Here is a 12,664-nt window from a genome sequence, read left to right as displayed (position 1 = left end):
CAAGACTTTCAGGCAGGTGATGGAAGATACACAAGAATTGTGTATAGTGACCCCAGAATTGTAAAGTTTGTGAAACAGAACAGACTGTACTTTTGGCTCACGTCACCACCAAGGCTCATCTGCCTCTGGCTGTGCCCCAGCCTGGTCAGTGTCACGCACACTGTGATCCTGCAAGGGCCAGCACAGCAAGCTCTGCCTAACTCAGGCCACAATATCATCACTTGGAAGCCTATAAGGGCGTGGGGTTTGGGAGACAGGCTGGCTTCTGGCTATTTTCTGCACTGTGGTTTCCAGGCCACAGTTCATGCCTTGGAGTCAACAAGTATCCATCTATGCAGTACACCTGTGCAGCATTTGTTTCTATGGATTTGTCTTACTCAAATGCCTTTAAAGGGCAGGACACATTTGTACATTTCCCTTCAAAGACTCCAAGGTACACTGACTGGAGCCTTAGTATGTCTCCATTATATTTTTATGCTTGGGACCTAAGAAACAGACATACCCTTTTATGGGGAGTGCTTGCGAATCCAGTCTAAAACCAGAGGTCAGCAGCACAGAGTGGCTGGTGGAGGACAAGATACTGAAAGCAAGCAAGTATGAGATGTCCTTACATCCTCCTTAATTCTGGAGAAGGATGATTTTAAGATCTGTGGGGCAATGAATAAGAATAAGCATCATGTGACATCAAATATATCAAATTTTATCCCTGGCAAGAGATGGTGTTGCACTATGCAAATCAAATGATTCATGTCATCATAGACCACCCATCACTAGCAAACTAAAAGAAAACAATATTCCAGGCTTTCAGAAGCTATGGTCATCTAAAAGCCTCAGGGCATGGGACAGGGTAGTACTACTTTTATTTTCTTCCACTGCAGAAGAAATAGGATATTTGTGATGAGTCAGACTCAGTTCCCTCAGCAGATACAAGGACTCCATGACAAACTGCAGACTGGATGCTGTTGTGTTTTCAACTTTTAGTAGAAGCCCTTCCAGATTACTTGTAATGTACTGGCAATGAATGGTGTTACCCTCAAAAGCAGCAAGCTCTGCCTTTCTTGGCTGGCCCCCTGCAACACATATTTTCTCCTGCAACTCAGACAAGTGACCTGACAGTTGTCCATCCTGGCTTTAACCCTTTTCAGGAGCTGCTGTTTATTTCCATTCTCTCTGCACTTTGTTTCCTGGCAAAATGGGCATAATCCAAAGAGTCTTCTTAGTCCTAAAGTGATCCTGAAAGAAAACATCATATCCCACTTCTTGAGGACACTGTCTTCATTGCAGCCTCACAGACAGGATCCAAGAAGAAAAGGGAATCTGGAACTGGGCTAACAAGAAAAGCTGAAGAAGAAATGCCGTTCAAGTTGTATGGGCAATGTGAGAAAATGAATTTGTGGTGTACTGCCATCAGGGATAGTCCTTCATTGGCCCCCAGTTCTGCAAAGAGCTGGGGCAGAGCCAAGCAGCAGACAATAGCAGCCTTTAAGTGCTGCATGCTGTGTCCAAGCCCCTCACTTTTCATAACCTTTTCTCTACCTGTGTGGTTGTATTTTTCTGGCCCTGGCAATACTGCCTCTCTTTTTTTTCAGGTGTGGCTGCTGAGCAGGTCTTCACCAACTCCTGGGAAAGGGAAGAAAGCTGATGCTGCTGTAGTCATGTGGCAGCTGAGGGGGTTGGCCAGCACCCTCCTCAAGGCTCAGTGCTTGCTGATCCTTGCAAGCTTGATGGCTTGATAATGGAAAAAGACAGAAGATGTGTAGGTCATGGTAGCCATCTGTGAGACTCTGCTCTCCGCTTGGAAAGGACGAAGCAGGATTAGGAAGACTAATGCCCTGTTGTGCAATTTCCCCACGGTCAGTTGGGTGCCAGGCTCTTTGTGACATGATTAGGTAATCCTCCTTGCAGGCACCTGGAAGTGTACTCATTCTGATGAAGGATGGGGCTGAGGTCATTCCTTATGTCTGAGAAATTTTTAAGACACACAGCTTTTAAAAGAGTGGACAGGCAGTCCTTTGACATCCCTTGGAACAGACTCTGTCCAGCTGCTGCTAGGATGAACTGGTGGCCTTGGTCCCTCTGGAGGTAACTGTTAGCCAGCAGAAGCATTTGGATTTGCACTGAAATATAACATTGAGAAGGATTAGCCACCTCTGTACAGATTTTTGCATTATCTCTCCAATGCCATGGTAGTATGGACAAGGTATGCAGCCTTTTAATATTTTGGTTTGAGAGCTGCTGCTCTGGATGGGTCTACTTTTCGTGGGCTTTTCATGTTTCCAGCACATCCTGTGATGGAGTCAAATCTCCACTGATTTGAAGAAATAGTCAAGTGATTTCTCTGTAAACTTTGAACACCTAATCCTTGCTAATAGAGGCAATTTGTCCCTGGGACTCAAAGGTAGTCATTTAGAAAATGCTTTTGTTTTTTGTCTGAGCTGGACCAGATTGCACTTAGTGTATATAATTTTGCAAAATGGTCCCCAAGGAGGGTAGCTTGTCTACCTTTGAGTTTCTAAAATTGAAGCACTATGATGCATCTATGTAGGCAGTATATTTTGTCAGAGCAAGTTATTTACACATAAGTGCACTTGTAGTAAGTGGGTTTGTTAAGCAGCATTGCCTGACTCTTTGCTCATTGTTATCTACAGATTTCAGGGAAAGTATTTTCACTCTAGTGGAAAGCAAGTAAATATATTTCCCTAATCCATCCTTCATGTAAAACCAGACATGGGCACTGCTGGTATTTAAAGTTATTTACCAATTAAAAGACAAGAAATCCAAGTTTGCAGCATGTCACTTGATTTGGAGGAAACATGGTACAGCCATATTCGACAAAGAACTGTGTTGCAAAGATCCAAGAATCTTCCATGTTCTAGCCTGTTCCTTGTAATGTTGATAGCATTACCTAAGCAAGGTTATCCTCCTTAGATGTTATGGAGAAGTCTGAAAAAGAGACTGCAGTAGATCCTAAGGCAGTCAAGACCATTTGTACAGCATGTTGTACCTTCCTTCATCTCTTTTTTTTTTTTCTTCTCAATTTTTATAGCAGTAGGACTTGAATGGAGTGTTTTAAAACACCCAAATAACTGGGTGTTTGGTGGTGGTGGGTTTTTTTTTTTGGTGGGGGGTTTTTTTGGCAGATGTGGTGAAATCTAGTAGGGAGATAGTGTGTCAGCTTCCCCTTTCTGCTCACATATGGACACAGAAACTCAAGGGATGAGTAGATCCCACAGAGTAAACTGCTGCTTCTGTATGCAACTTTCTGTCTAAGAAAGATGCCTCTATAATTCAGAACACAGCATAGAAATGTGTGTGTGTGTGTATATATATATATGTGTGTGTGTGTGTGTGTATATATATATATATGTATGTATTAGTACTTGAAGTGGTTGAATGTATATCAGACATAGACAAGGATTTCTTGACATTTGTTGGACAATGTGTAAGTGTATTCTTCAAAAAATAGCTTAAATGAGACTTTTAGGAAAACAGTCACTCCTTTTCCATCCCTAGAGAGAAGTAAATTGTGTTTTGAAGGCTTAGGCTTTACCTTTGTTTTTAAACCTTTAATCCAAATCCACACCCTAGGTCTTGATCCATTCACAACTCCAAACAGACATGTAGCAACTTTGATGGGATATAAAAGTATACATCCATGTACTTTAAATGTAGTTGTACATGCAGATTGATAGTTGGCTACCTGCCTATTTGATTAAGGTCAAAATTAACCAGATATTTGGAAGGAGAGGTTATCAGTCACAAGGAAGAAAGAGTCCTACATGGCCTCTCTTTTTTAGAAATTAATGTGGATTATCTGTAAACATTTTTCGTGTACTTATGGTGCAAGGAGGTCTGTAAGTGCTCCAGAAAGAATCTATCAAGATTTGTAAATTTTGATATTTAATATACACTGTGCCACTTGCAGATCAGATGAATTAGGAGCCTATGATACCACTCCACATCTGACCTCCTTCAGTACGTGCCATCTTGGATCATTCCTCAGCACCCCAGAGTTCAGCTCCCAAACTATCACTCTGCCCATTTTCTTGGTATGCAGCAGATGGAAAATGCCCTGAGCACTCAGGGTTTGACTGTTAATCTGATGACTGCCACATTAAGACAGCTTTCATGTCTTTGTAACCTCAGCTTCCATGCCATTTTTATCATGCACCTATTTTTCAGCTGATTTATCCCCTTGCTCTATGCAGAAAAATCCACTGGTATTCTGGAGGACCTCCCGAGGAGCAGACAAATGGGTTGGTCTAAAAGGAAGTTTCATTTGCCTTGAAAAATTGCATCATCTTTGAGAAAGATGAATTACTGTCACTGTAAAGCAAGTCACCTATGAAAAGAAATGGAAGAGAATACTCTCTTAATATAAAACTATCAGGAGGGCTGTCTTCTGTTTCCAGGACCTGAGAGTTTGATTTTGTTAGTTTTGCCTGTGAGGAAGCCAGATATTCCAGGCAGTGAGCCTTTTAGCTTTTCTATCACTTCAGACCGTATTTCTTTGTCTCAGTCTTCTCTGCATTCTGAGATTTTTTCAGTGTTTATGACCCAACCTGTATTGAACTTCTGAAATGTTATGAATTTTGAGCTTCTACCTTTTAAGTTAGCAGCTGTTTCTTTTTTAAATGCACTGCGATGCACACACACACACACAAAAAAATGGATGGAACATAAAATATCTGTTTGAGGATAATATTTTAGTTAATATAGTGATGATTTAACAAGTGCCCAACATCCATAAGTGCTTTATGTTTTGCCCATGACCATCAGCAAATGCATGTTACTTACTCTACTTACTATTAATATCGCTGCTAATCTCCTTGGTCTGTTTGCTGCATGGTCTAGAAAGTAAAGGTATTTTATCTTTGAAAATTAAGGTTAGCATATCACACGGCGTGGGTCGGGTTGGAAGGGACCACGGTGGGTCATCTGGTCCAACCTCCCTGCTCAAGCAGGGTCACCCCAGAGCACATTACATGAGGTTGTATCTGGACACTTCTTGAATATCTCCTGTGAGGGACATTCCACGGCCTCTCTGGGCAACCAGTTCCAGTGTTTGGTCACCCACACAGTAAAGAAATTCTTCATCATATTCAAGTGGAACTTCCTGTGCATCAGTTTCTGCCCGTTGCTTCATGTCCTACTGCTCAGCACTACTGAGAAGAGTCTGGATCCATTCTCTTGGCACCCTCTCTTCAGATATTTATAGGCATTGACGAGGCCACCTCTCAGTCATCTCTTCTTGAGGCTGAACAGGCGCAGCTCCCTCAGCCTTTCCTCTTAACAGACATGCTCCAGTCCCTTAATTATCTTTGTTGCTCCCTGCTGGACCCACTCCAGGGGCTTAATTTCTCTTGTCCTGAGAGGCCCAGGCTTGGAGGCAGAAGAGGAATTGGAAGATCTTTTGATCTGGGGAAGAATGAAATCACCTAATGTGTTCTTAACCTTCTTTAACTTCTCCAATTCTCCTCATTCTCATTTCTCCGATATCTAGGAAGTCCTAAAGCTGTTTTTCATGCATTTGACGAAACACTATTACATGCTTCATTTGCATCAATTACACAAAAATCAGAGCTGAATGGCCTGTAATTGGGGGTAGAATGATACCTTTGGCGCTTCAAGAAAGCAATATTTAATAAACACTACTCAGAAAGATCTATCATGCTAGCACCAACCATTCTCTCTGAAGATACTGTGCTTTGGAAATAGAGGGATGCAGAAAGAGAATGGAATACACTTATGACATATTTTAAAGTTATTGCTATAGAGATTAGCAATTAATCCCATACACATTTGCAATTTCATTGCTTGGAGTATTTCTTTGAAATCACATTATAGTAAGGTCACTGAAGCCCTTCTTTATGTTTATATGATCATCTGGAAATATTTTATGAGTGGTTTTATAGATTTCTGTAAACAAAAACCCAACAAATTAAAAGAATTGAGAACAAGGCAGGCTTTATTGAAGGGAGTGATTATCATTCATAAGAACTTTGTTTTTCTACTAATTTTCTGACTGGTGTGTATTAATTGGTTTTCATTGAAAAGAAAGTCAAGTTGTCACTGCCTTACATGTACCAAAACACAGCTCAAAGTTGTAGTCTAGTCTATGTTGAACTAAGCATAAAAGAGGAAAACAAACAAAATAATGCTGCAGTAGTCAAACTGTTGGGAAACTGATTACTAATTAAATCTGGCATAACTGTCAAAAAAACTGTGCAATACATCTGAGAAATGAGACTCCAAAGTCACATGTAAGAAATCTGAACATCAGAATTTCTCAGTTTACTTGAGTTGTAATGAGACGTTAATTTTGAGGAACTAAGGATTTTTTAGGAAAGTTAAGATAATAAGTTGCTGAATTAGCTGAAGTGATAGGTAATCTTTGTTTGCAGTTAACAGAAGCCGGATCTTAGATAAGCTACCCTGGATCTTGTAACTCATTTCTTGTCAGGTTTATGTTTATGTAGTTGTCCTTGTAATGAAAAACAAAATGTGGTAAATAGGACATAAGATAGCTGCAGATTTCCTGCTTAAAGGACCCATTGAACACAGGAAACTGTAAGTTCTACCAAGGAATCATTTGTCACGAATGCATTGAAAAGGTAGAAAGGTCAGGACGAGGAAGACTCATCTTACTTCCTCATTTCTGGTGACCCCTCCCCAGAATAGACCCCCGACTCATTTTAAGAAACAAAGTACGCATGCTTAATAGCCTTTTTGTCAATTAGCATATGAAGCGAGGAATGGGAGGTGACAGGGGTATGAATATGCATTTGTATTTTGGATATTCAACACTTTTGTAAATAAAAGACTTTGTAATTACCTGTGAATTTCAGAGTGCGAATTAGGGAAATATCCCGCGTGCTGCCCGGCCGTAATAAACATACACTTTCTAACTTTAAACTGTTAGAGAGTTTTTGTCTGTCACAGTTGGGTATCGATACTAGATCAATACCCATATTTCTTTAATAAGTCAGTAAACTAATAAATCAGTGTCTAAAATGAGATGAAAGATGAGGGAACAGCAAGAGATACTTCACACTGCACAGAACAAAAGGTATTAATAATTTTAGTGGATATTTTAAATGACATTTAATTGCTGTACTTTAATTCTTAAACAGAGGATTTTAATGGTCACTGTAAATTTTTTGCCATTAGTTTTCAGTGCAGTAAAATTAAATGCCTGATGCTGAGCTGATATAAATCAGTGAAGTCAGTGGAGTCACAGATACACCGAGGCTCAAGTCCCTTTTTTGACAGCGAGTGCAGCCAATCTGCATGATCAAACATTGCAAACAGGAAAACATGCTGTGTGAAACCTGGAGTGGGAAAGGCATCTTTTGGGGAGGAGAACTGGAGGTCATCTTTGCTGACTGAGGTTTGCTGGTCCAGGGGCTAATGAAAACTGACAGATTACTCCTCAGGGAAAAAAAAAAAAAAAATCTCCTCGCAAAAATAACAACCATGCAAATTAATATGATACACAAAGGGGATGAAGATTTATGTGGCTGTTTCCTGCATCCATTTCATCTGGCTTCCTTTTTTTTGTGCTGCTCCCTAATGATGCTCATTTGTCTGCTTCACTTACTGCTGCCTCCCCTTCCTCCCATGCTACTCTAATACTGCTGGGGCACTTGGGGCTGAATCTTCCTGGCCTCTCTCCATCCCGAGGTGTTTTTGATAGCATTTGAGTTGTTGCAGCTAAGGAAGCTCCTTAGCCCATCCCTTCATGCTACTGCCAGAGTTGATCTCCTCACAACACATGTGCTGGGATGGGCTGCAGCCCTGCACTGCAGCTGCAGCAGTTCATGCAGCAGCCTTGGTGTTGTGTTAGTTAGCAATCTGTGGGTTGCTGAGCTAGGAGTGAGCTGGTTTATTGCTTCCTTGGTTAACCTCTGCCTGCCAGGCTTCAACCTAAGAGAAGCAGTGAGGCAGAGCTGGGCTGCTGAGGTGGCAGCCCAAGTCCATGCAGATCAGCAGGAAGATTCCTATTACTTTTAATGAAAATAGGACGTTGGCTTTAGATTACCCACAAGACTCAATTCTGCTGTGACTTTTAGAAAGTTAGGAGATTCACTTGAGCAAAACATGAGTAAGGCTCTCATTTCTGTCCTACTATATTGCACCTAAACTCAGCTGAGAAATAATGCAGTAAATGATAAATAATAATGCAGAAATAAAAGGTTTCTCTACTTCCATCTTCCTTCTTACATCCCCCCTATCATCTTTGCTCTGGTGCATCTGAAATTAAAATCTGTCTTCTTAGAACCAAGTCCCTGGTTTTCCATTTAATGTGCAAGATGTTAGACTTTTTGGAATGTAGTGCTATGATAAATGTGTAATGGAAAATCTCTTTTCTCCAGCACTTAGCTGGAGAGTAATTAATCCTAGATATTTTTCCTTCCTTCTGGGAATGGAACTATCAGCTACTTCCTGAGGATGAGAGGCAGTTGGCAAGAGGTAGCCTTCTTGATGTAGTGAGATGCATGGTGAATTTCTCTGAAGATATTGATATTGAACAGGGTCTGTGTATGAAGAGAATGAAGTAAAAGAGAGGGAAAGGGAGGAGAACTGAGGAAAACCACTTTGTTGACTCTTGTCCCTCAAAGTCCAGAACAGCTCATCCTGAAAGTTGTAAAGTATTTGTTTCACTCTTGTACCTGCTCGCAACCTAAAGTAGCAGAATATATGTACAAGATACATGTCTAAGTACACACACATAGATGTGTAACATGCCTGTGTAGTGTGACAGTTGATGCACTTTTTATTTAACTATATGATACAACGTATTAAAGAGCTTCGGTCTGAAGGTTGAGCTTTTCACAGCACAATGTGAAGGGCTGCTTTGGTAAAAACCTATCAACATTAGATAACTTGCTAAAATCCTTACTCAAGTATGGGAGAACTGTTACAGATAAATGCTCGTTTACTTTCATTTCTTTACATTAGTGGCTTTGTGTTTTGCAAATGTATCCTCTGCCTTGTGTTTAGCAAGTAAGCTTTTTTTTTTTTTTTTTTTTTTTTTTAATTTCACGTTAAGAGATATGAGATCATATTATGAAATGAAGCTGTTTTTAAAGATTTCATCTTATGATATAAAGCTATTTTTAAAGTTACTTTCAAATGTCAGGCATCAGGCATCCCTTTCCTGCATACATTGTCATCTTTTGAAACAGGACATTGGGAAACATAGCAACTCCTTGATACCCTAGAGCATTGCTCTTGGTTGGGAAGGGTTTAAGAGTGATGGACTGGTTTTTATATTAGTAGCACAAGTTGCTAATCTTGATTCAATCTCCTTTGCAACAAATGATGATCCTTTTAACATACATATAACTTGGAGTTGATATAGCCAAGAACTCCTTTCTGTCTCTGGGAGAAATTTCTTTTCTTTGCCACCTGGAGACATTTTATTAAACTGCTGGCCTAGACATTGCTGAAATACATAGCTTTAGGTGACAGGGCAATATGTATGCACCGAAGATATTTTTTACCACTAGTTTGCTCTAGCTGAGCCACTGTCACATGTAGAGACAGTGAATGAAAGAGAACTCAGTGTATATTCTTTTGCAGAGAAATGAAGAACACTGCTAGTTTTATTGCTTGTTTTTCTTTTCCAATCTCTTTTACAAGCTGAATATTTAAAATCTGTAATGTAAAACTTAATTTGAAGAAATTCTCCTCAGAAACGCACTATGCCAAAACCAGTAAGCAATGCAATGGGCTCCCCACTCTCCTCTCAGGAGAAAAAAAATAAACTAAGGTATTTTGAAACATATACATATTGGTGTCAGAATACAGTAGTTGCTCAAAGCAAACTTCATCCTGCTTTTGGTAATGGAGTGAGCATTCAGGATAGATACTACAGATATATTTGCAAGCTAGGAGGATTAAGTGGCAGAAAGATAAATTGGTTATCCAGAATCATTCACATGTTCTGTTTGCCACCAGCTGATGTACCTTCATCATTCTCCCCTGAGAGTAATAGTTATATTTTCCATTGTATTTGTACATATGACAGAGCATGAGCTGAATTCAAGGGATTGCAACAAGATAAATCTATTTAAACCAACATAAATCACTTGTAAGATTTGGGGCTGCTTTCTTACCTTTTTTGTTTGTTTGTTTTCCTGTAGTGTTTCCTGGAACCTGCTTGGCCATGTGTTAGAGTGACTGCTATGTTTGTTATTGGTCAGAGCAGTAAGTTTGCTGAAATGCTGCCTCTTCAGTGAAAAGAACAGCAAACATCACTCCGTAGTTTTGGAGTTACTGAGAAATAGTTGAATGCTGTTTACTCCATGGAAAGTCTGTTCCTATCTTAAATGAATTGGATATACACAAGGAAAGAAGGGACTTTTTAGCTCTTCACTGTTCCTTGAAAACACAGGATTGTTTTTTAATTCATAATCTTAGAATGGTGGCTTTTAGCTAATACCCTTATGAAATGAAGTTATCCCTTGCAACACGAACTAGGATCATGCAGTACCCAAAGAAAGGGAACAGCTTGCAATAGAGTGACTTTGCAGTGTGACAGAGACACACAAGTTTGGTGTAGGATGTCACTGACTGCAAGACAGACTTCATAGAGTGAGTACCAGGCAGACCCTTCTGGCAATTCAAGTGCAACAGGATGAAAGACCCCACAGGTTTGGGATGGATCAGTACTGTCTCTGCTCGTGTCATTTCAGACAAAGTTGGTAATTTAGAACATCTCTAGCACATGTTGGATAAATGCAAATAAAAGTGTTGGGTATCTTTATTGCTATTTTGCGAGACTACAATCACTGATGTATTCAAGCGACAACCTTCCCTCTACCTATTGTATCATATCCTTCTACCTAAGGAGCTGGACATAGATTCCTTTTTCTGTTAAATTCCATTGCTTCTTTAAAATTCAGCTTTCTACCCTGGAGAGCTGCAAATTCTCTGAATAGACTACATTCAGAATCTTGGAGGACGTGGAAGCAATACTTCTGGAGGTCTACAAAATCCCAGAGAGGTACTATATGTGCACAGGCTGGTTGTATGACGTGCACAGTAAAATCCAGCCAGAGTCTTTGAACATATGGCACAGCAACAACTGTCTGCCTGCACAGATGGAGTGAATGGGGTGATTTATCTGTTCATGTGCAGCAGCAGCTTCTGAGACACACCACAGTCACTATGGCCATGGAACATGTAAGATGCTAGCTGGGATGAACAGCCATTCCAGTACTGATTAATGTGTCCTGTGTCCATTCCAAGCAGGCTTTCATCCTTATACTGAAAGATGGCATTAGCACTTGGTATCTGCCTGCATGATGTTGAGCATAGTAGGTATCCTGAGACAGGCTCACAGGTGTTAACAAGATAGAGGGAAATACTGACTTGTATTCAGTCCTGAAAGTTACCCGGTCACATGGGAGCTGGTCTCAGGGTCTCAGCAAGTTTTGTCCTGGGAATCTTGCTGGAGATATCCAGTCTCATTAAGAGACTGAAGAACCCCAAAATAATGGAACATGCTGAGTTGAAAGGGCCCCACAAGAATCATCCACTATTTGGGATGATGCTGCCCTGCACAGCACCATCCCAAATAGTCACACCCTGTGCCTGAGAGCATTGTCCAAACACTTGAGCTCTATCAGGCTGGTGCTGTGACCACTTCCCTGGAGATCCTGTTCCAGTGCCCAACCACCCTCTGGGGTGAAGAACCTTTTTCTAATATCCAACCCAAACCTCCCCTGACACAACTTCAGGCCATTCACTCAGGTCCAGCCACTGATCACCACAGAGATCAGTGCCTGCCCCTCCTCTTCCCCTCACAAGGAAGCTGTAGACTGTGATGAGATCCCAGCTGTCTTAGGAGTAATTTCTTGAGTTGCTTCAGTCAACCATTTTCCAGCTGCCTCTACTTGATGATTTCCCCTACAGGCCAAGAGCTTTTGTATCACCTTATGCTTTTATTAGGGTAGAAGTCAAAAATGTATTTTTAGGAATAATAATGGGAACCATATTATAATCATAGCATTATACTGTGATCAAATAAAACTTGAAAATATTATTTGTAGTCCACAACCTGAAAACTTAGAATGTTTGAACCTTTTCACATTTAACGGAAATGATTGTATTTTAACTAACTCTTTAATTTTTCAATGATTTCCTTAAGTTCCGCAAAGCCTCATAAAATTAAGTTACACAAACTAATGCTGTGTTGTGTAAGGGCACTTAAAAACCTGTACGTCTCACTCCTGCCGTGGGAGTCTTTATCTCAAAAGCTACAGTATGGTTCAAAGTATGGTTCATACTGTACTGTTGAGTGGGGCAGCAGATCTATCTCCAGTGGGAGAAATTAACAACTTCAGTTTTACTGTGAAGCTCCAGGCATTACAGACAGCCAGGTACTATCCGGACTCTGCTTAAATCACTGGCAAAATGTCTGCTGACTTCAATAAAGCCAGGATTTCATCCACGACATCTTTAATAATCTGTGTCAAAATGAGATCAGTTCTTTGCTGTGAGTGGGAAGACATGAAATTATTCTAAAATGGAAAATGGACAACTTGCCAGTAACTAAGAGACATCAGGGATTTTGAGAAGCTTCCATCTGGGAAACATCTTCAGTTAGTCTCCCATGTATATAAAAAAAGGTTTCCTGTTTTCCACAGCTAATTAA

Source organism: Hirundo rustica, chromosome 4 (assembly GCF_015227805.2).
Source record: "Hirundo rustica isolate bHirRus1 chromosome 4, bHirRus1.pri.v3, whole genome shotgun sequence".
NCBI classification, from domain to species: domain Eukaryota; kingdom Metazoa; phylum Chordata; class Aves; order Passeriformes; family Hirundinidae; genus Hirundo; species Hirundo rustica.
Note: the sequence above shows the minus strand (reverse complement) of the source record.